Source organism: Bombus flavifrons, chromosome 3 (genome assembly GCF_040668555.2).
Source record: "Bombus flavifrons isolate JBK064 chromosome 3, iyBomFlav1_principal, whole genome shotgun sequence".
NCBI classification, from domain to species: domain Eukaryota; kingdom Metazoa; phylum Arthropoda; class Insecta; order Hymenoptera; family Apidae; genus Bombus; species Bombus flavifrons.
The window spans coordinates 13,368,391-13,390,398 of NC_138444.1; the positions used below are offsets into that span (position 1 = coordinate 13,368,391).

Here is a 22,008-nt window from a genome sequence, read left to right on the forward strand (position 1 = left end):
AGGTAAATTTCACTTATCCACGTCGGCACGACAACTGTGCGTCACGTATGTACTTGTCTAGTGTCACTTCACAGCCGCGACCGATTGCGTATATTTGTTATTGACTTTAGTCGACGAGTCGTATTCAGCGGCGGCTGGCAGCTCCACTTTAACGTAACACGTTTCATGTATTTAATCCCGTAATTATACCTTAATTATCTTTCTATTTTTATCTAATGCCTAAAAGATCGATACTTATTCAATGATTATCTAAAAAAAAAAATATCGAATTATTTCTTACTCTGTTTTGTTTCATAAAAATTCTACTTTCTAACCTGCGCGTTTACCTCATCTTGTATCAACCAACACGACACCAACATCGAAGAAAAAGCATCAAAATGTTTCATCGTACCTTCGGAAGAACTTCTAAACGTAAATAAACTACGGATATTTTCCTAATTTGTTTCCTACTTGATTCATAAAAATTCTATTTTCTGATTTCTACATGTACTCCATCTCGTATCAACCAACGACGCCAATATCTAAAAAAAGAGAAAGAAAAAAGGAGACACGAAAATATTCTATGGTGCCTTGAAAAGGACAATTGAAAGTAAAGTAAACGACTCGAGTCGCGTTGTTCCCATCGCTAGTTTCCCGCGATCTGGCCATGACGTAAGACGAGGCCCGCGGTACTTAACGATCGCTGCCATTGCACGTTAAAACGATTACTTCCGGCGCGCGTGGAGGTGGAGAAGATACATCGTGAGCCGTAGAACGCAACGCTCTGGCCTGCTGAGCTTTGTCCGCTATACGTGCTTACGAGCCGTCCACAAACGTCCGGTGTTTTCCGGCTTGTCCCGTTTGTTGTGCCCGCACGACGGATATATTTCGGAAGCTCGGCTCGTAATGCAAAAGAATGGCCACCTGCAAGACCGATCTTACTCTCGACACCGCAAACTGGAGCCATTCACGCGACCTACTTCGCATTTAACCCTTTCCGTACGCCCATAGAACTCGCAGGCTCGTTAAACTTACCTCGCCTTTCGCAGCTTTAAACTTACAAGCTTAAGGTTACGTGAAACACGACGCTGCATGCTTCTCTGAGAGAATACGTAACCGTACAACACGGCTGTCACGTGCTTGGAATAATTGAGTCGTCCATGGCAAAAACCACCCTTATTAAAGTTAATGACTTTTTTCCTCACCTGTTCCAGCGGTTAGAAGGGAAGCAACATGATACGAAGAATGTTATTAAAAATGATTTATACCGGCGCTTATCAACTTTGAAACGAGCGAACGAACCCTTTCGTAAAACGACGAACGATTGGAAATATTAGAATTTTACGTGAATTAACAAATAATTCGTCGCGACTCTGGTGTCATACGCGAAACATATGTATCTGGTCTGAAATTTTTGTAGAAAATAAACGTTAATAATTGCGTTACACGCGACGATATTTGTTTGGAATTTATGGTAGAATATGTTTGGAAGACTTAATGACGAAACGATGCTTGAAAGTTATATTTAGTGTCTTAGTGATTTAGCGATTTGTCTCCCGTTTGATTTTAGAAACATTGGAGCAAAATCTATATCTCGTTTCGTTCAACCAATTGTTCGAACGTTTCTCCTTGTTGCAATATTCGAATAATCGGCTTACGATGATATTACAAACTAAAGATTTTAGGAAAATATCCTTATGCATCGATTTATACACTCGCTTTAAGCGGAAACATATTAAGCTGAACATAAAATGAAATTGATTGTAGAAAGGTAGGTTATTAAATATAATTTTATAGCGCGTAATATTATAAACCATTGAAGGACTTTCCATGGATTTAAATTTACCACCCTAAATAATGAATTCGTAATTACGCGCTTCGACCAGTAATGTCGTGCAGAAAAATTAATCGCGAAAGGGAACGTCACGTAATTTACATTGGTAATGCCAAACGTAATTTCAATAGAAAGAATTTTACAAATCGCTTAAATATCATTTACATTTTTCCACGTAATTTAAATGATTCGTTATTTCAAATTCTTACTCTTTACTTTCATTGTCAATGAAATTTGTCCAAGCTTGTAAATTATTGATCAGCACGGACTATACGTATGAGCTATGGGACACAGACTGGATCTAAAAAGTCTTTATTAGTTTAGTTACACTATCACTGATCACACAATTACACAATCGACGTGGCACAAACGAGATTGTCGTAAACGGAAATTATACCGTATGTTGCTCAAACGAAGATAGACTTGCCGCACGGAGTAATGTCTCCTAATTTCGACTGATCCCCAAACGATCGTGGTTTGAGCCTTTGGTAAGGGATGAGATGCATGATGTACTGCATACGTGTGATCATCAGTACTCGATTGGGAATTGTTACACGTACCTCGTACGTCGATTACTCCTTGTGTGAGTAGTTAGAGCTAGAGATGCAGATAGGTTAGTCTGTATAATTTGTTCGATAATTCCATTCAATAACAATCTGATGTATTGTTTGCAAATAGCAAACTTGTTAATGAAACAATAAATTTTACAAGGTACGAATCGTCTGATTAATGATAATCGTCTTTATTACGTCGAACGTTATTAATTGATAAATTGTTGATAGATCTCGGGTAGTAACGACTAGATCGAAAATATTTATGCAAATTCAAAGTTTAAATGAAGAGGACTGAAGAATTAGAATCTAAACAGAGATTCTTGCGTTTACTAAATATCACAATAAACACTGTATTTTGAGTACTTTATACAGTTTTGTATATTGTATGCACTCTATGCGTTTTCGTATCTCTCACTTTTCCATAAACGTATGAACATCCGTCTGCATCCGACACAGCCTGCTAATGACGAAGAGCCAGACGTTGAATATAATATCGTAGTGAAATGAGTCAGACACGTACAGACGCCAATAACTCACTTCTACGCAGACGAAAACAATTCTTTCGATGAAATCGTGGTTGTGTCGGAAACAGACGACTACATCTCCATTTACAAGAAAATTTCCATTGACAATGAAACCGTTAATCGAGACTGATTTTCCAAAAACTTGCAGCATCCTTCGTTACATTTTTCTTATGTAACCTTCGTAAAACGTTGCAGTGAGATGAGCGAGACGCTCGTCGACAGACAGTCGATCGTCAGTCTCCTCGGGCAATGAAAATAATTTTCCAAACCAATGTACGTATACTTGTTTTCTTATATTAGAAAACAGATATCTGTAATATTAGGTTGTCTCAGAAGTTTCTTTCGTTTTATAAAGGAATAGTAAGATAGCATTTCTTGTTTTATATTATTTTAGCGAATCCATTTTGTCCCAAAATAGCGAAAATATTGTGCATCTGCTATTTCCTTATAAAACGAAAGAAACTGTCGAGACAGCCTGATATTTACACGCGCGTAAAAATCGTGAAAATAACATTAATAGAATCTGATTTTCCAACACGTCCAAATTTCCTATCGCTATACTTCGATACTATTACTCCAAACGTTCTAAAATTCTAAATGAAAAGAACGAAACATTCGCGCTCGAGATAGCCGACCTTTCGAATGCATTGAGCAGCGTTTCTCTCAAAATTCCAGCCACTTCTGGCAAGTTAATCACGTCAGCGGGTAAAATAACGGGGAGCGGCAGCGGGAGAAGCCGTGACGAGCGCGTAAACTTCCGCTCCGAGTCTCTCGTATTCCGCTTATCGTTCGGGACGTGAGATCTCTGTACGAGGTTACAGGTACACACACGAAAGTACATAGATAGCAACATCAACGAACTGCCGCGTTACCGGTCGTAACGTCTAACGACTTGGATGGTCGGAATATCGAACTGGTAGTCCGATCTCACAGCCGTGCTCATGCCAATTCGTGTCTATCCTTCCATCCAACCTACGTATACCTAAGTACGTTCGAAAGTATTTGGACGCGTGTTTATTATTCAAACGATGTACTTTAATTACAAGTTAGGAATAAATCGAACTATAATGAAAATTATTCTTTATATTGTATGTATTGTATCGTACGTGTTGTATGTATATCGTATGGATAAAACATTAATTTACAACGTCGACTTATGTATAGGATATGAAAGTGCAAAACTGTGAACATTGCGTCAGAATCTTATTTTTGATAATGCTCTGTACATTGTTAGCGTAGACGAAAATGAAGTGTTATATTTTATATATCAGATTCAGTTGATAGTTATAGTAACTCGATCTTTATATAATAATCGAAAATATTAATTACTCCGATTATTCAGTTAGTTTAAGTTTGGGCGTTTACACTTTCGCTCGTCGCTGTACGCCACGACAGTTTCAAGCCAAATTGAGAAAATTATTATCGGACTGAGCACTTTTATGTATTTGTAGTAAGAGAGATTTCGTTTCTCTTCGTAACAATACGTAGTTGCGTAAAAATCCGCAGCTTGCTTATTACGAAGATCGATTTTCATTTTTCTTCGTTTCAATAAGCCGATCCATCCATACGATACGTTTCTCTCTTTTTAAATCATCCATATACAAAGATGCAATGTATTGTACGAATATCTGTTTGTAATACAAGCATACTTTTATTGGGAAAACTACTTATCTCTTAAGAAGACACTAACGATTCACGCCCGTGCACGTGTGGCTCATTTCATTGCAATATTATACGAAGATCGCACAAGGAAGATGCAACGAAAGAATGTTTGTTAATTCTTAGAGAATCAGTCTCGATCAACGCTTTTCTGGCCAGCGGAGAAGATTAAACGTACCATCCACAAACGCACAGTATCCTTCTCTTCGTATTCTGTATTTTTATTGCAATTTCCCAATAAAATTTCAAATAACCCATATATATATATGCAACATTTTTTATTTAATCGTTAGAATATACAAACTACTAGCGTGGCTGTTAAACTTTCAAACAGCCTGCATAATATTCGTCAGTGTCCTGATATTTCTGACCCCAAGCTGACCACAAGCTGACCTATATAATATATCCAACATTTTTTGTTCGATCGTTAGAATGTACAGGCTACTAGCGTCGCTGTTAAACCTTCAAACAGGCTGCGGGCGTTAGTCAGCGTCCTGATATTTACGAAGGGTGCAACGTATATGCGAATGGATCGATCGACTTCCGTGGATCCTCCGGATCGTAGCGATCAAATGCACGCCAGGGCCGGTCTCGCAGTTTCGTTCCACCGCGTAACGCTTACACGCGAAGAGGATAACTCGCGTATGCGGCCAGGCCGAAGCTATAGCGTGGGTGAGGGGTTGGCGCGTGTATCCGTTATGGTGTACACGTGTAGCCATTACCGAATGGTCGGGCGATGAACACCGGCATTCCAGTTACATTCCGTGGCTTGCTCGATCCCTGCTTTCTCCGTCGTGCGCTCTCCTCTCTTCCGTGTTCCTCTTCCTCGTCCGTCTTCGCTTCTCTTGGTTATCTAACCGACTCCTGGTGGCACCGCTCTGTCGCTCGTTGCACGTTACTCCCTTCGTTGGCGAGATCCTCTTACCAGAGGTTTAGCTGCTCACCCTTCTTCGTATCACGGTTTAGCCTTCCTTATCCGATTCGTCTTTGATCCCCTGTATTTCACTCGGCCGATCTCTTCCCTTGGGACCTAGCATCGCGCTTCGTATTTCTCCTTCGTAATACATGATCTTCCTGCCTCCTTCTCTCTTCTTGGCTTCGGATCATCTTAGTTTTGGATCTTCTTGCGGCTGTGCTTCTGATGGCTGTCAGGCAAGCTGTTCGCCAGATAAGTTTGCAACGTTCTCGAGACGAAATTTGTATACTGCCTGAGTTTTCGCATTATAAAATTCTATAATAAGTTCGTATAGTATCTTCGTATATAATTTACGTGTTAAATTCGCATGGCATGTTCGTGTAATATTTTATGTGGGAAAGTCATAAGGTGTTAATAATAATTATAATGTACAGCCTATTTTTAGATTTGTCATAATGTCAAAGCAGAAGTTGACAACATCGTTTATACAATTTCATTTTACGATATAAAACAAAGATTGAAGATACAACGAACAAGAATTTTCTTCTTTCGAAGTTTATTGAAAATTATACTTTTTAAAATTATGTTTTTGACTGTGAAGTAATATAAACTGGATGTTAATCTTGTAACGTCAGCATTCAGTATTTAGCGGTTTTTCTTTATTTTCGATTACTTTTATTAATCTGCTGGGTATACTATCCCTTGACTCATTCGAAATTTCGTTTTAAATTTTATTCTCTTTTTAAGTTTAGCGATATCTTTCATAGGTGCCTTTTCCTGGTCGTAAATTTTTCTTGCTAAAATTCTCCGCAGGTTCTCGATCCGATTCGGATCGGAATTCAACGCTGGTATCGCGGTAACAATTCTATTTCGAAATCTTAGAAGCACCTATTTGTAGTGGCGTCTGTAGGAATAGGAGCATCGTCTTATTGAAAAATCGTCTGTTTCTCTTCTATTTCAGTTGTGCAAGACAATAATTCGCCGTGTAACGTCTTCCGATATCCCGTAGCGTGCAATTCACCGTTTAAATATAAATAATCTAGAAAGTAACGCAGAAAATGTTGTTTGAGTTTATAATTATTCGCAACACTGTATACAAAAGTTACAAGATACATACTGCGAGAATATATCACGTAAAGTATCGATCACAGAGTATCAGTTACGAGCAGTCAATTGTTCGCTATATTACTGAACTAAAATACTTTCGTGAGTAACTTTCGCGAGTCACCGTATATCGCCACATAATACGATAACTTGTGAACTTGTTCAAGAAGTTTCGAATTTCAGAAGCGATAATTCGGGCTAAATCTGGAATAACCAGACTACGACGCTTGCTCCTTGAGAAAATAATATCGAGTGACGTGCAAATTAAACACACGATGTTTCTTTGAAACGTACGAAGAACGAAAGAGGCAGTTGCGCGCGGTTAAACTTTTGTTCGAAGACTCTTGGTTTCGCTAACTTTATGTCAGCATCCCTCCAGCGCCATTTATCGCTTTATATGGTTTTAGGCTGCGACTTAACAGCATCCACGATCCTCGGCGTTAAACCAATTCGACTAGATTGGATCTTCTCCCCTTTTCATCCGAAAAAGAAAATCGACCGATCGTCGCTGAGAAAGAGCGATTTGTCCGTACGCGACAAAAGGCGGCCAATTACTTATCGAAATAAAAAGAATCGCCAGCTCGTACGTACGTTCGCGGCTGTCTAATCCCCTTTGAAATTATCGAACCGCCCCCGTGGTTTCCTCTTTCCGGCCGCATCGGCTGAATTACTGCAGTCTCATAACGCGACCACCCGACGACTTCCCTTTGTTCCGGCCTCTTTTTATCGCTCTCTTCGGTTTTCACGGCCTCGTGCGGATCGCGCGCCTCTCGGAATCTTTATTAAAATGCACAGACGCTGGAACAGTCGGCCCCCTCCGAACCGACCTCTTTCGCGGCCCCCCTCTAACCCCTCTGTTCAAGTCACCCTGAATTCCGGCGGCGCATCTCTTGCTCGCCCGCCCTCTCGCAACTCAAACTCATTATGCGATCTTTGATGTACCGCCGCACCGTGGTAACACGATTGTAATTGCGAATCGCGAACACGCGCACGCTTCCTCGCAACCGGCCGCAACACTCGCAGCCTTTAAGAGCTCTCGTTTCGCCGAAACGCGGTCGTTTCTAGTTTTATGAGTTTCAAAGGAGAACGATAGTCGAATGATCTTTTAGGAAATTTCACGGTTTCTATCTTCTGCGGCTTCTTCCGCTCCCGCGATACTGTGACGTGGGATAATGATGGTTCGCGCGATGATGCTTTTCTGATAGAATTGTACGTTTTTTTTTTTTTTTTTTGTAAGAATCAATTTGGACCTGAAAGTATTTTTTTTTATTGATCGTTAATAACAGTATCGGTCGATATGTAGGTTGTTGGTAGATTAGGGACGTTTATGCGAGTGCAAATTTTTGCGAACGCGGATAAAGAGATAGAAACGCTAAGAATTGGGAAGAGATTTATCCGCTACATCTTGAATACTTCGTTTCTGTCTATTATGTGCATTCTATATATTTTTACAGCTTTCTCCACAAATGCGTGAACTGCGGTCTACTTCTTAACGACTCGTTACGAGTTAAGATCATAGGTTCGATTTTCTCATACGACAGCACGGAGATTTTCAGACTCGGAATACGAAATTTTCCAACGACTTTCCTATTTCTCCGATTTTGCACCCGTTGGTTTCCATTTTTGTTCTTTTTTTTCAAATATTCACTGTTTAGCGAATAAACTACGTACGCGTATGCGAATAAAGGGACTCGAAGAAACTTCAAGGTCCAAGACATTCTGAAATTGGGAACGGACAGTTTCTTACGAATCTAGAAGGATAAAATTTGAAGAAAGAAAAAAACGTATAAAATTACATATCGCGCTTTGAAATTACACCGATCAAATATATGACACTTTGGCGAAACTACACGTGGCTAGAGTTTTATATTGCAGGAAACGACGTTTCATATGCACGAACACTTAGCCATAGTCGAAAGAGAATATAAGACATTGGTATCGATCGTTCGACGTTTCCAACTCGGTCCATTTCACATAAAAGAAACGCGCGAGCTCTTCGGTACGCCCCTGGGGTTCACTTTCCTCGATTCTCGCCAATTTCCCTTCGGACTTGACTGCCGCTGGACCTGCGGCGCTACGTTTCCGTGGTTATGCACTTTTCGTACAGGTACCGTGGTGATTTGCATAACTGTGTATTCTGCTTTCCAGCGAGACGGGTCCTTCTCAATTTAACTTTACGCAACGAACGAACGAACGAACTGTCCCTGGCGAGTTCCGACCGGAAATGAATAACCTCGCTGTCAAAATTTTCTGACGAATTTTGACGAAACAAGCGAAGATTCGTTCTTTGTTCGTTTATTCATCCGTTACGGTGTCGTGGAAACTACTGAAATCTTCTTGCTAGCATGCATCGAATCGAATAGATCGAATGTTTATTCATAAATTATTTATAGAATCTACGATATCGCGTGTTAATAAATAATTTTCCTACGATAGCTGTGTTTATATAACGAAATGTTGGATACGCGTTCGACACGGAGTACGAAGAATTGGTGCATTGGTGCATTAATTGGTGAAGAATTGGACAAGTATTAGATTGTCCGAAAAGTCTCTTTCGTTTAGCGAGGAAATGATAGACGCACAACGTTCTTTGTTTTATATTATTTCATAGAATTACGTACGATTCATTTTGTTCCGTTAAGATAAACACCGTGACATTTCACAGACTTAGTTTCACGTTTGTACGAAGGTGCATCGTTGCGAAAAACACGTTTGCGAAAGAAAGACACTTTCCGGGCAGCCGTTGATATCGAGCGGAAATTAAAGAATCGAAACGATAAAAGATTTAAATACCAGAAGAAATTCGATAGAATGAGAAAATCTTATTTTCGCTAATTTTACCACTTACGTAACTCGTACCGAACGTTGTACGACTTCTATCGTTTAATAGAATTCTTGGAAGAACGATGAAAAATTAATAATTGAAACTGCACGGTTAACTTAGTCTTCGATTCGGGGCGATGCAGACGAGCGAACGAAACGCGTCGTTGCCCGTTTATTGACATTTTTAGTTTGCCTTTGTTATCTTGCTCACCGAGGCGTTCCTCTGCTTGCGGAATTAGTGTTCTTTCTATCTTTTCTTACTTACGATCGTTTCATAAAGGCGAAAAGAAAAACTAGAGAGCAGACGGCGATCGCAACGAACCGCTATTTAAGTTTCATGTTTAATTCATGTTTAAACAATTTAGAACGAATAGGACGGAATACGTAAGATATTATCTAAAATAGAATAGATCGTTTAGAGATAAACGTAAGAACATTGTCGAACGGTAATCACTATACAGAGACAAAGGAATATCACTCTTGTGTCCAAAATTGTCGGAAAAGACTGCGAGGAAATACGCAGAATCATCGCACCGGTAGTTAACAAATTCTACGCGATGTCTCTAAAACAAATCTAAAACTCTTGTCTGTATTTTTACTCCACAGACAACGATAGATAGATGGCATCGAAATTCTTTCGTTCGAATTTTTCGCCTAATCTGCTTAGTCTACGAGTAGAAAGATCAGTTGTCGAACGATAAAAATGTTTTAAAGAAACTATATCGTTACGGTTCTCTGCTTAAAGGAATAATACAAGCGAAGCATCGTAACGATCAGACGCGAACGATCGAGCCAATTAACGCTTGCTCTTAGACGTTAGTTATAAAACGTCGAACACATTCGAGAGAAGCGTCCGAAGAATTTCATTCAGAGTGTAACAAAAAACCGACTGGCTGGGAAATAATTCGCCGTTTCTTACGGTGGTTCGCCGGCTCCGCCATCCTCCGATTCCCATCGTTCGAAATTCCAACGATACCAGAAGATGCTTCTTCTAGCAGCTCCCACGTAAAGATCAACCGACACGAATCTTCAAACAAACCTTTCTTCGATAAACCAGAACCAACCGATCCGGCGACGAGGAACAGTACGCAAACGGTTCTCGAATTTCCCGACAAAACAAACGACCGGAAGAGCCGAGAAACTTGCCGGCAGCGGGGAATCGTATTGATCTTCGAATATCGAAAAAATGTCGAGCGTACAATTTTGATGGAAGTTTCAAGAACGCGAGGACCTGTCTTACGATCGTAGAGATTCCGCGCACGAACCAATTCGATGAGAAGATTCTGCCGACGTCGGATCGCTTTATACGCTCGATCGTTCGTTCTCGAATCTCAGTTTCGTTCGAATACACACGATATACGTACGAGTTCATTGTCGATCATACGACATTGCGACGCCTGATGATATTTAGTACAGCGCATTGGATTTAGTAGAATTCCTTTTACTTCTATTACTTTCTAATTACTTTAATGCAAATCTGTCATTTCATTCGCGACATATCAGGTCTGTAAGTATGAAACCGGAATTTGCCTATAGATGGCCCTAGCTGATAATGTAGTTATCACTGAACTGCGTCATTGATGCCAAAAGTCTTTGTTGACGTCTCACAAACATTTTCGACTCAGAACGATACAAGTTTCATGCAACAGCATAGTTTGTAATAGCGTTGAACATGTCAAATTTTGTGCCTGGAAACTACGATTTGCGGACAGCATTGATTTTCTGTTGCCATTCGAAGAAAACTGCTGCAGAATCGCATCGAATGCTTGTCGAAGCTTACGGTGAGCATGCTCTTGGTAAATCACAGTGCTTTGAGTGGTTTAAAAAATTCAGAAGTGGCAATTTTGACGCGAGGAACGAAGAACGTGGAAGACCACCGAAAAAGATCACCGAGCTGTTAAAACCTGGCGAAACCGTTAATACCGAGCGCTACCGACGACAAATGATCGATTTGAATCGAGCTTTGCGTGAAAAACGACCAGAATATCAAAAAAGGCAACACAAAGTAATTTTGCTTCGTGATAATCCATCGCATACAGCAAAACCGGTCAAGGAAACGATCGAAGCGTTCAGTTGGGAAATACTTTCGCACGCGGCTTACTCACCAGACTTGGCTCCGTCCGATTACTATTTATTTGCATCGATGGGACACGCACTTTCTGACCAGCACTTCATTTCTTACGAAAATGTACGAAAATAGCTCGATGACTGGTTTGCCTCAAAAGAGCGACAGTTATTTTGGCGTGACATCCATCAATTGCCAGACAGGTGGGAAAAATGTATAGCTAGCGATGGGCAATACTTCGAATAAAATATTTTTAATCATTTTCATACAATAAACGTGTATTTTCTATACAAAAATTCCGGTTTCATATTTACATACCTGGTACGTATATTATCTACGTATACATAGAGTATATAACGCATTGAGCGTGAAGGTACCTTTTTGAGATTGGTTTAAAGTTTGATCAATGTAATAATGACAGTCGTGTCTAGTTATGGTGCTAATGAAATTCCAAAATGTTTAGTAACACATATAATATATACGTAGTATGCAATATATTTTAATACGTCAATTTACAATATCTTTTATATGATACGTACGATATACACGTATTCAGATCGGTTACAAGTTTGATCAACATAGTCGTGACAATCGTGTTTCGCTACAGTGTTAGTGAAATTTGAAAATGTTTCATCTAATACATTTTAACACGTCGATACATAACATCTTGTATGTAATACGTACGACATGCACACGTTCAGATTGCTTCGAAATGTAGTCAGCATAAAACATTCGTGTCCCGTTATAACGCTGATGAAATTTGAAAATGTTTCACCTAATAGATTTTAATACGTCGATATATAATATTTTTTAGATGATACGTACGATATACGCGTATTCAGATCAGTTCCAAGTTTGATCAACATAGTCGTGACAATCGTGTCTCGTTATAACGCTGATAAAATTTGAAAATGTTTCAGCTAATACATTTTAACACGTCGATATATAATATCTTTGATATCATACGTACGATATACACGTGTTCAGATTGGTTCCAACTCTGACCAGCATAAAACAGTCGTGTTTCGTTACAGTGCCAATGAAATTTCAAAATGTTCTACACGACACACGGTATAATACACATAACGTATAATACATTTTTTTTTATCGAGAATTTTCTCTGCTAAACTATCATATACGTTCGCACAACCAACGGCGTTAGAGAGGGTCGTGGAACGTGCTTCTTCTCCTTCGCAAAAGTTCATTTCTCGTATGAATTACGAGCGGACGTCGACGCGGAACTCTCGTCCGGGTCTCGGGGTGAGATTCCTCGTAAACAAGGCCGATTGCAAATTGCGATATAGCCGGAAGAATGATCTCTGGCTGAAAGTTAACACGGTGGATCGTGGCGGTCGAGCGTGTAAGCAAGAAGCCGGGCCCGGCTGTATAATTACGCGTTTGCCGTCAACGAAACGTTTTCATTCGATATCGTCGATCTGTCCAGGGATCGTGTAACTCAAAATTGCCCCCATAAGATCGTTTCGCCTAAATGCGATGTAGGGTATAAAATTGCGCTTAACTTGGACGCTGGCTTCGCGTTTTTTAATATCGGTCCGTGGGAATTCCAAAACGATCGTTGGTCGACCGTGTAGCACGTATTCTTCGTTGTTTTCGCTGCCAGCCAGAATCGGGTTCGATACGTTTCGGATGCAAGGTCGGATAGATAATCGCGTGCCAGTGAAAAACACCGTTCATAATTGATTCGTCGTACGTTCACGTTGGAATTATTCAGCTATGCGCGCAGGAGCACGATGGTCTTGGATGGCTGATGTAGGTTTTTCAATGGCACTCGTAACCACATACTAAATCAATTGTAGACAAAACACGGATAAAAAGAAGACAGGTGTACTGGATAACTAGTCGAAACTCTAAACTCAGCATAGAGAATAAACTAAAAATCTGCAAAACGATGATAAAAGCAACTTGGACGTACGGAATGCCACTATGGGGGACAGCAGCAACGAACCACATAAATAAACTGGAGTTGCTACAGTCGAAGATACTGAGAACAATAGTCAACGCCCCATGGTATGTCAGAAACAAGGATATACGCAAAGATTTAAAAATACCAACGGTCAAAGAAGAAATCGGCAGGTACGTAGAAAAATACAAGGAAAGAACGGCAACACATCCAAACCAGCTGGCTGCTGAAACTCTCGTAGAAAGAAGACTAAAAAGAAAATACTACATTGACCTCACTAAAGAAATGAAATAATCAAACTCGAAGATGGTATCCCGCTGGGGGTAGTCATCCACATGTTGTTTAGCAATTGAGCTAGAAAAATTTACCGAATGTCCAGCTGGACAAATTGTAAAGTACAAATTAAATAATAAACAAAAAGAAACTCGTAACCGACCAAGTCGTAACGATGCATCAAAATCTTGGCTTTTACGCGTATGATGTTTCCACTTAGCGTGGCGTACCTGTATTTCGTAACGTAGCGGATAAACAGTAGATTATTGCAAAATAAGCGGGGCATACTCGTTTATCATATACAGGGTGTTTTTAGTATCCGATATGAGAAATATATATTTCTGACTTTTTATGAAAAATGAAATCAACGCGAGAAAATAGTTTAGGCCGTATAGAGATCTAGAATTATTGTAAGTTTTCGTTTCTTTTTTGCTGAATCGAGTTTCTCTTTTATCATTTTCAGTATACGGTCCGAAAGTTCCATTAAAAGCTTCCTCGCCGGTAACCAGGTTTTTTTAGTCGGATCACTTTTGTACCAGAAGTAAAATGTAAACGTTTGCGTGTTTTCATTCATAACTGAAACTTCTTCTTTCTGTGTAACTTTTTACTTCCGTTTGTATTCGGTGTAGATAATACTTTCCATAATTTCTGAGTATTTTGCATTTCTCGAAAAACAGAGCTAAATAAATGGAGACTGGAAATGAGAATTAATAGCGAGTCGTTGAATGAATGATTAGCTGGCGTTTCGCAGTTAATCGCAAGTCATAGCGGCGAAACAGCGTACAGCAGAGAAACTGGAAACACCGTAAACGAACGATTTAAGGAACACGAAAGCTCTAAATTAGCCTATTTACGGGCAGCTGCAGCGAAATACCGTGAATTTATACAACGGAGACAGTTTTTCGCCAACGCAAAGAAATTCTTCAAAATTACGTACCATGGAAGAATAACGAGAGTAATAATTTCATCAATTTGACGAAATTACACGATTTAATAACGTCGAATTTATCTTGTTACGTTCGATCGAAATTTTACGATTAAAATTACCGAAGTAAAATTATTTCGCGCGAATAATTGTTCTAGCAAAAATGTCAAAAAACAATCGATTTAAATTATCGTGCAACGCGAGGCAGAATATTCATCGATTTGCACGATGTTTTAAACGATTCATTAACACTGACCCTCGAAATTACTCGAATTTGATTCGGTTGGAGTATCCGTCGCTTCGATAGCACTCGAATGTTTCCGATTCGGCGTTATGACTCATGAATCGTGCACGCCTCGCGTATCATGGTTTTCGCACAGAGCCGATCTGCATAATACAAAATACCCTCAACCATTTAAACGTCAGAGTAAACAGAGTAAATTTCGTAGTAAAACAAGTGCGTGCGAGCGGCGCGATACTCGCAAAACGGCCGCAATCGATGTCAAAAACAGCTTTCACGAAAAATGGACGGCTCAAATGTTTGTCGAAATAAATCTGCGACTCCAATAACAAACAAGCCAGATACACGTTGCGAGATTGTTTCGCGTCAGTGAACAGGTAACCAGAGGAAACATGTAAATTTCCGAGTTTCTATGGAATTTTAATAAATCCACGTATATCCTCCTTGTCTAGCGAAATAAATCGCTAGATCGAGCGTGATTATGCGCGATCACGAGCACAGTTTCTCTATTCTATTTGTTTAGTGTTGCGGCGCGAGTCGCCCATTAGCGAGTATACATTTTGAAAATATGAAACTTGTTCCATGGCGATGCCTCAGGACGCGACAAATAAAACTTTCTCCAGAGACGCAGATTATCAATTTAAATTTGCTTGTAAAATAAAATTGTCCGAATTAAAATTCTGCTCGTGTCATATACGACACCGATCGAGGATTACGTTACTTTTACCAGTCGTTCACCGATCATTCAGCGTGCAACGAATCTTTTTACAGCGTGCCAACAATTAAAAAAAAGAGAATCGCTGTATATTACGAAATACGATCTACAGTCGGACTAGAAGAATAAATAAAATACCTTTTACAGCCAGAAAATAAAATTATTCAAAGAATTGTCTAATAACTGAAACTATAGGAAAGCTTTGGAAACGTAAATATGGTACATGCTTACCCATTCGATACGCAAAATACTTTTTGCCTACTTTTTGCCTACTTTTTGCCTACTTTTCCATAACCTTCGTCGATGATCTCTAACGTTTTCTTTCATCCGCAGCGGGCCCTTTATTTCGCGAGTACGCAACATTTCTGACCGATTAATCGGTTCCCTAAGAATTTCGAATCAGCGGTCGAGCTTTATCCGAGACCAGCAGCTGTCTTAATATTTATGAACAGGTTGTACATATTCATAAGAAAAGACGATTCGCTGGAGGACTTCGATTTTGCATAAAACCGCCGCTGGGTATAACGACGAAATATCCTTTGTTCGGAACTGTGGTACGTCTAAAAGGCGAAAGCGGGACTCATCCAGAAAGCGTTTTATCGGGCCACCGTTACAGCTACATAGTTTCTCTCGTTATCAAGCCAGTCGAACGAACATAGACACACTCCGGTGATTCCTATACGGACGATCCAACCTTATCGAAACCGTCTCTCGCTTCCCCTTTTTCCATCCACTTTCCTCTCGATCCTTCACTCTTTCTTCGGTTTCTTCCTCCTCGTTTCTTGCTCCTTTAGCAGCTTCCTTCTAACTTGTACCCGTTCATCTCGCAAATTATACGCGCGATCGACTGCGAGAGAACAATCGGGCAGGAAAAAATGGCACTCGTTTGCCACGCTTATCGAGACACCGATAATGAGAATCGCTATAGCTTCGCCGTGATTTCGTTCACCCCCATTGTGCCGCGTCCACGGGAAAATCAAACACTCCGATCGACCTTCTAAATTCGTTTTACCAGGCCAGGGGGATAATTTGTCGGCGAGCAGCGCAGCCAGAGAAACGAGGTCCCTCGCGAAGGACTAAATTTTCCGGTTGCTCGTTGAAACGTCACGCGATAGTAGCACTCCGGTGGATAGCGTCCTGGATTTATCTTCAAGTTTTTCGACAGTCAGAGCGAATGCAAATTCGGTCAGCTGGAATATTCGATTATGCGGCATGGCGTTTGGAAACGTTGAAGTTCGTAGGAGCCTGCGATATTCGATAGCTGGGAGAATGGTAAATCCAATTTTTATTTTATATCGTTGTATCGTTGCGGTATAGCGATGCAAGTAGAAGAAAATCGGAAGAAGAGTAATACGATTCTACGAATTAAACGACGCGTTGCGCCATTTTTTGCCTCGCGAATTAAACGAGCAGAAGCTGATTAAACGTTATCCCTGTTCTTTTAACCAAACGATCGTTGAACTTGTTGCTCGATTTTGGCCTCTGAACGATCGCTGTATTAAGCGTTTCATTCTTACGTTGTAAGAACGAATCACGAAATACGTCTGTCGCGTTCTTGTACGCAACGTAATAGGAAAACTAGAAGGAAATCGAAAGAAGAAGAATACGAACGAAACGACACGCTACGTTATTTTTGACTTTGTCTTCCGAATTCAACGATCGAGCACTGATCGATCTCTATTCCTATTTTTGGAACGAAACGATCGCTATATTTAGTATCTGGTTTTTACCACCGCTTCGCAAAGCGAACGATAAGAACGAGCCAAGAAACCATATGAAAAATATCGTTAGAAGCTAGATGCATCAGGAATAACGAAGAAAGGGATTGAAATCCTTTAGAAAGCTGAACCCACGAGTTCCATCACCCATCCGACATCGCGTTCGATTCTTCGACTAGACGCGATCGCGACGCGAATGGATGCAAACCGATCATATCCCTACGGATGGAATCGTTCGATGTATCGAGAGTAGGGACGCGTTTGAAGGAGGAAAAATCAGTGTCGTCGCGTATCTCTTGAGAGAGGCATTCCAGGCGGGCAACATTGCGACACCGAAAGCACATTACGCGGCACCAGCCGGCTTTCCCACGCGGAGTATACAACCAGGTTAAATATTTGTCGAGCGGTTATTGCGAGTTGGTCGATGACGAACGTCTCTCTGCACGAGCCTCGTTTCTCTGTCACTCTGTTCACAAGCATCCAACTCCATCCGTGACGCGTATGTACACACACGTGTACAATGTACACGTGACAGACGTCGTTGGTAACAGACGTCGCGCCGAGTTCGACGTTTCCACGCGCCTCTCGATTTTCTTCGCCCTATTTCAGCCTTGGATCAGCCCGCGTTTTCGCCCGCGTTTACGTCCTGCCCGTAAGCGGTTTACACCGAAAAGCGCGTTCAAGCCGGCGTGAAAACGACGCCAGACAGACTCAGCCACCGGACAAAGCGTTTCCGAGTTTACCATCCTGTTCATCCGCCTCTCGCTTCCACGCCGCTTACACTTTCCTCTGCTCTCTTCCAGGCCAATGTTACGATCGTGTTTCCAGCTCTGCCATCCGATTGCCCTCGCCTTCTCTCGCTGACACTTGGTCCACGATTTTCCTTCATACCTGTTCGTTTCCTCTTTTGTTTTTTGCGCCTTTTCTTGCCCGCTCTTTTTGCTCTTGGTACTCCCTTTTCGTTGGTTTTAACACGTTGACTGCCACGCGTGTTTTCAAAGAAATCTCCGTACGGCCACGCGTACAGCAGTATCGAGCGTTTTCTGCTAGGTGCTCCCATCGATATTTTAGTAATGCTAGTCGCTCATACGGTGGTCTCAAGAATGATCTTTCGTTTCGTTTGTTCGCAACATTAAAACCACTAGCTGTTGTTGAATATAACGAAGGAAAGTGTGGTATGGATTATTCCGACCAAGTGGTTTCTTGTGCCACCACAATTAGAAAAGGAATCAAATGCTACGGAAAACTTGGCATTCAATTCCTTTTGGGAATTTTTGTTGTAGACGCTTTGACGGTTTACAAAATTGCAACAAGAAAAAATATAAATATTAGAATATTTAGACGATTATTAGTTGGAAAATTATTAGGGTTGTCTGAAAATACAAAAAATCCTCGTCTTCGACGGAGTCGGCGTAATATCGCCGCTCGGATAAACGATTCCGAAAGAAGCATTAGACGCGCATGCAAACTATGTTATGCAAATAGAAGACGTCGAATGGACCGAACAAAGGCACAAAAGAATTTGAAGAAAACAACAACTTATTGTCCAAATTGTCCCGACCAACCTCAGCTATGTATAGAATGCTTTAAAGTTTTACATTCTAAATAACTTTTTTAATAAACCATTTTCGTATTTTTATTTTATAACAAACAACTTATTGTCCAAATTGTCCCGACCAACCTCAGCTATGTATAGAATGCTTTAAAGTTTTACATTCTAAATAACTTTTTTAATAAACCATTTTCGTATTTTTATTTTATAACAATTCAACTATTATTACAATTAATTATTAATTAACAATCTATTATTATGGAATATCTTTTCAAATACCTACGACGATCCTTCGCAAGTAGTCAAATAAGCGACACCCGAATATGGGTTACGTGGCCTGACCAGAAACTTTGCTGACACCCGAATACGGGTGCCGTGGCGGTCAACGTGTTAAAAGAAACGGAAGAAATATAAGGATTTGTTTTTCTGGTATTCTGGACCCGTTTCAGCAGTGTCCGCCGATCGTCTCGCGGAGAACGCCTCGCCTGTCGATGGCATTCGTCGTCGATTTTTATTGGAATTTTATCGAGGTTTCGCGGAAGAAAGAAATTTCAAAGTAGCGGGATTCGACAAGAATACAGAGAAGAATCTTCGATTCGTCGAGACATGTTGACGCTTTCACGACCGGACATTTCGCACTGTATCTATGTTTCCTCGTCGAGGTACACGCGCAATTTCTTGCGTTAAAGTCTCCAATCGTTTTCGCGCAACTCTGTCTCGTTTTCCTTTAAATTTGTATTTCTCAATTTGTTGACTGTTTTTCACGAGTATACTCGTCACGAAGGAACGGCAATATTTTGCGTTACGACGAGCCCCGTCGGTAATAAAGTTAAAAAATAAAACAGTCGTTTCGTTACAGCTTAATTTTACGTTATAACAGCCCCGGATACTCTGTGTTTGACGAGTACACACGTCGTCGCTTACTTTTCGCCACACATTTCAGCCACGCGCTTTTCCAAGAGGTCGCAACAGCTAACTGGTTAACCACTTTGTCACGCCTTCTCTTTAAACCTTCCTTTTATACTTTCCGCAAAAATCGCAGCGAAACGGACTATAGAGAATAGTTGGTCAACTCACGTCGGGGGTGGAGGACTTGTGTAGAGGATAGTTGATCGTGGGATTTATAAGACGAAATTGCTCGTTGTTGAAACCGTTAAATATATTTAAAATGATTAAATAAATGTAGTATCGTGGAAACAAAGGCCTGTGGCGGCACTAGATAGCAAATACCGCCACTCGACACTAACTAGCGTCGGACGACGGCAGCGCAGTGGTTAGCGCACTACCGAAGCGTCCTGTTTCTACCGAAGCATCCTGTTTTGCGACCAAGTTTTCAGGACAGAAAAAAATAAAAAAAAAAAAAATCAAAATCATATAAAAGCTCCGCTCCCCAGCGGCTTAAACCCAAAAATTGTATTAAACACAAAAAATGTAAAGAGCCGAAACATAATATAGTATGGCTACGTCGTACCGCCGCGTATCGGTACCCTTGCCTAACACATCATTACCAAAATTCACAGTTTATTATGAATACCAAAATGTAATTAATTGTATCTTGGGTCAAATAAACATCATTGAAAAAAAAGCAGTGGTTAGCGCCTTAGGTTACGAACGTTCGGAACCCCGGTTCGAATCCCGACGACCGGAGTCCGATTTTTCTTCCACGATACAAAAATGAGAAGAAAAGCGGCTGTACCCAGCAGCGATATCTACAGACTAAGCACCTACGATACATAAATAATTACAGATAACGTTCGAAAAGACGCTCGTACCAACGGATTCGCTAAGACAGTGTGTAAGTCGGAAAATAAGATCGCTGATAAGTACTCGTAAATACTGGTAGATACTGTCAAATAACTGACTCGCTTGCGATCGTGTCCGTTTATTTATACTGGTCGGGGGAGAGTCGGAAAATTCAAATTCGTCTTTGTTCGACGGTTGCACGTAGCGCTGACATTGTTTCGCCCGGAGTTTATTTATTATCATATTACGTGTATCCTAACGAAATTGATACTCCGAGGCAAAACAACAACATGATTTGAATTGTTCTCTAACTCGTGTGCCGCTACAGGACTATACGTTTGCGGGACATCGCGAGAAAAAAGAACGACCATTCGCATTCGATAATCTCTGCAAAATAAAACGCGCAAGACTCGTCGTGCAGGTGTTAAGTATCAGAACCGTGGAATGCGAAACGTTGTGCTTGCTCCAGGCCGCACGGTCGTCCAACTGCCAATCGCGCGTACCATCATTCGCTGTATTCGCGGATAACGATAAATCCTTCTTTTCGAGCGAAATACAGCGATCGACTTTAATCATTCCGTTCGCACCGAACGTATGAAAATCGTGGAGCAGAAGAGCCAATATCGCCATAACGCGGTGCGTTCGCCAGGGTGAAAGACCATGAAAGACAAAAGCGGAATTGCCGTGAAGAGAAAAGAGAGATCGTGGAACTCGGCGTTTCCGTGCAATCGACTCCGTTTTAATTTCAGGCTAAAGCAACGAAAGCCCGCAATGTCTGCGCCGCTCATCCTCTCTCCGCTTCGTTTCTCTCTTTGCTTCTCCTTCTCATTCGCGCGGATGCACACGCGATAATCGCGGCGTGGAACAAGATTCCAGCGGCACCCGACCCCATCCTGCCTTTTATACTCGTTCTACCGTATATGCCGAGAAATATTTACCGTTTCCCAATATCGTTCGCCGCTTTCTTCCTTCTTCTCCTTCGCGGGGTTGCAGGCGGTCCTGATACGTTCGGCAATAATCCGTTCAAAATTCATTCGACCGTTTTAAAGGTTGCCGATGCAGGATAGAATTTCGAGGACCACGCTGCCTTTTATCGCGAACCGATATTGCAAAGTATCGATGATACCGAGTCGACTAGAGGGCTCGAGATTTCCTCCTTTCGCGCGATTATCGCCTTTAGAATAGGTGTACAGTGGAATCCTGTATCTTTTAAGCTTCCATTATTGGCTGAGAATGAGGCTGAAAGTGTTTGAAAGCGTCAAGGCGCGACATTCAATCGTTTAATATTTTTTGTATAGTTCTGTTCATTTTTTTTTTTTTTTTATTGTTTATTCGTAGTTGAGATTCTTGTTCACTTTGTGCTTTACCACATCCGAAAGTAATTCCACCGTTCTATTACGGATTATTCTCACTAGAGACAGGTTTCAATTTAGTTTAACCACGTTGTTAATTCTTAACGATA

At 40.9% G+C, this 22,008-nt stretch overlaps 1 protein-coding gene and 1 long non-coding RNA gene across 2 annotated transcripts in view; both read left to right on the forward strand.

The window, feature by feature from the left end:
- Nucleotides 1–22,008, forward strand: part of stet (stem cell tumor) — a 498,916-nt gene that overhangs the window by 111,883 nt on the left and 365,025 nt on the right. The gene's annotated exons all lie outside the window — the stretch shown is intronic.
- The window catches only part of LOC138190111 (uncharacterized), a 154,094-nt gene that overhangs the window by 56,177 nt on the left and 75,909 nt on the right, over nt 1–22,008 (forward strand). The window lies entirely within an intron of this gene.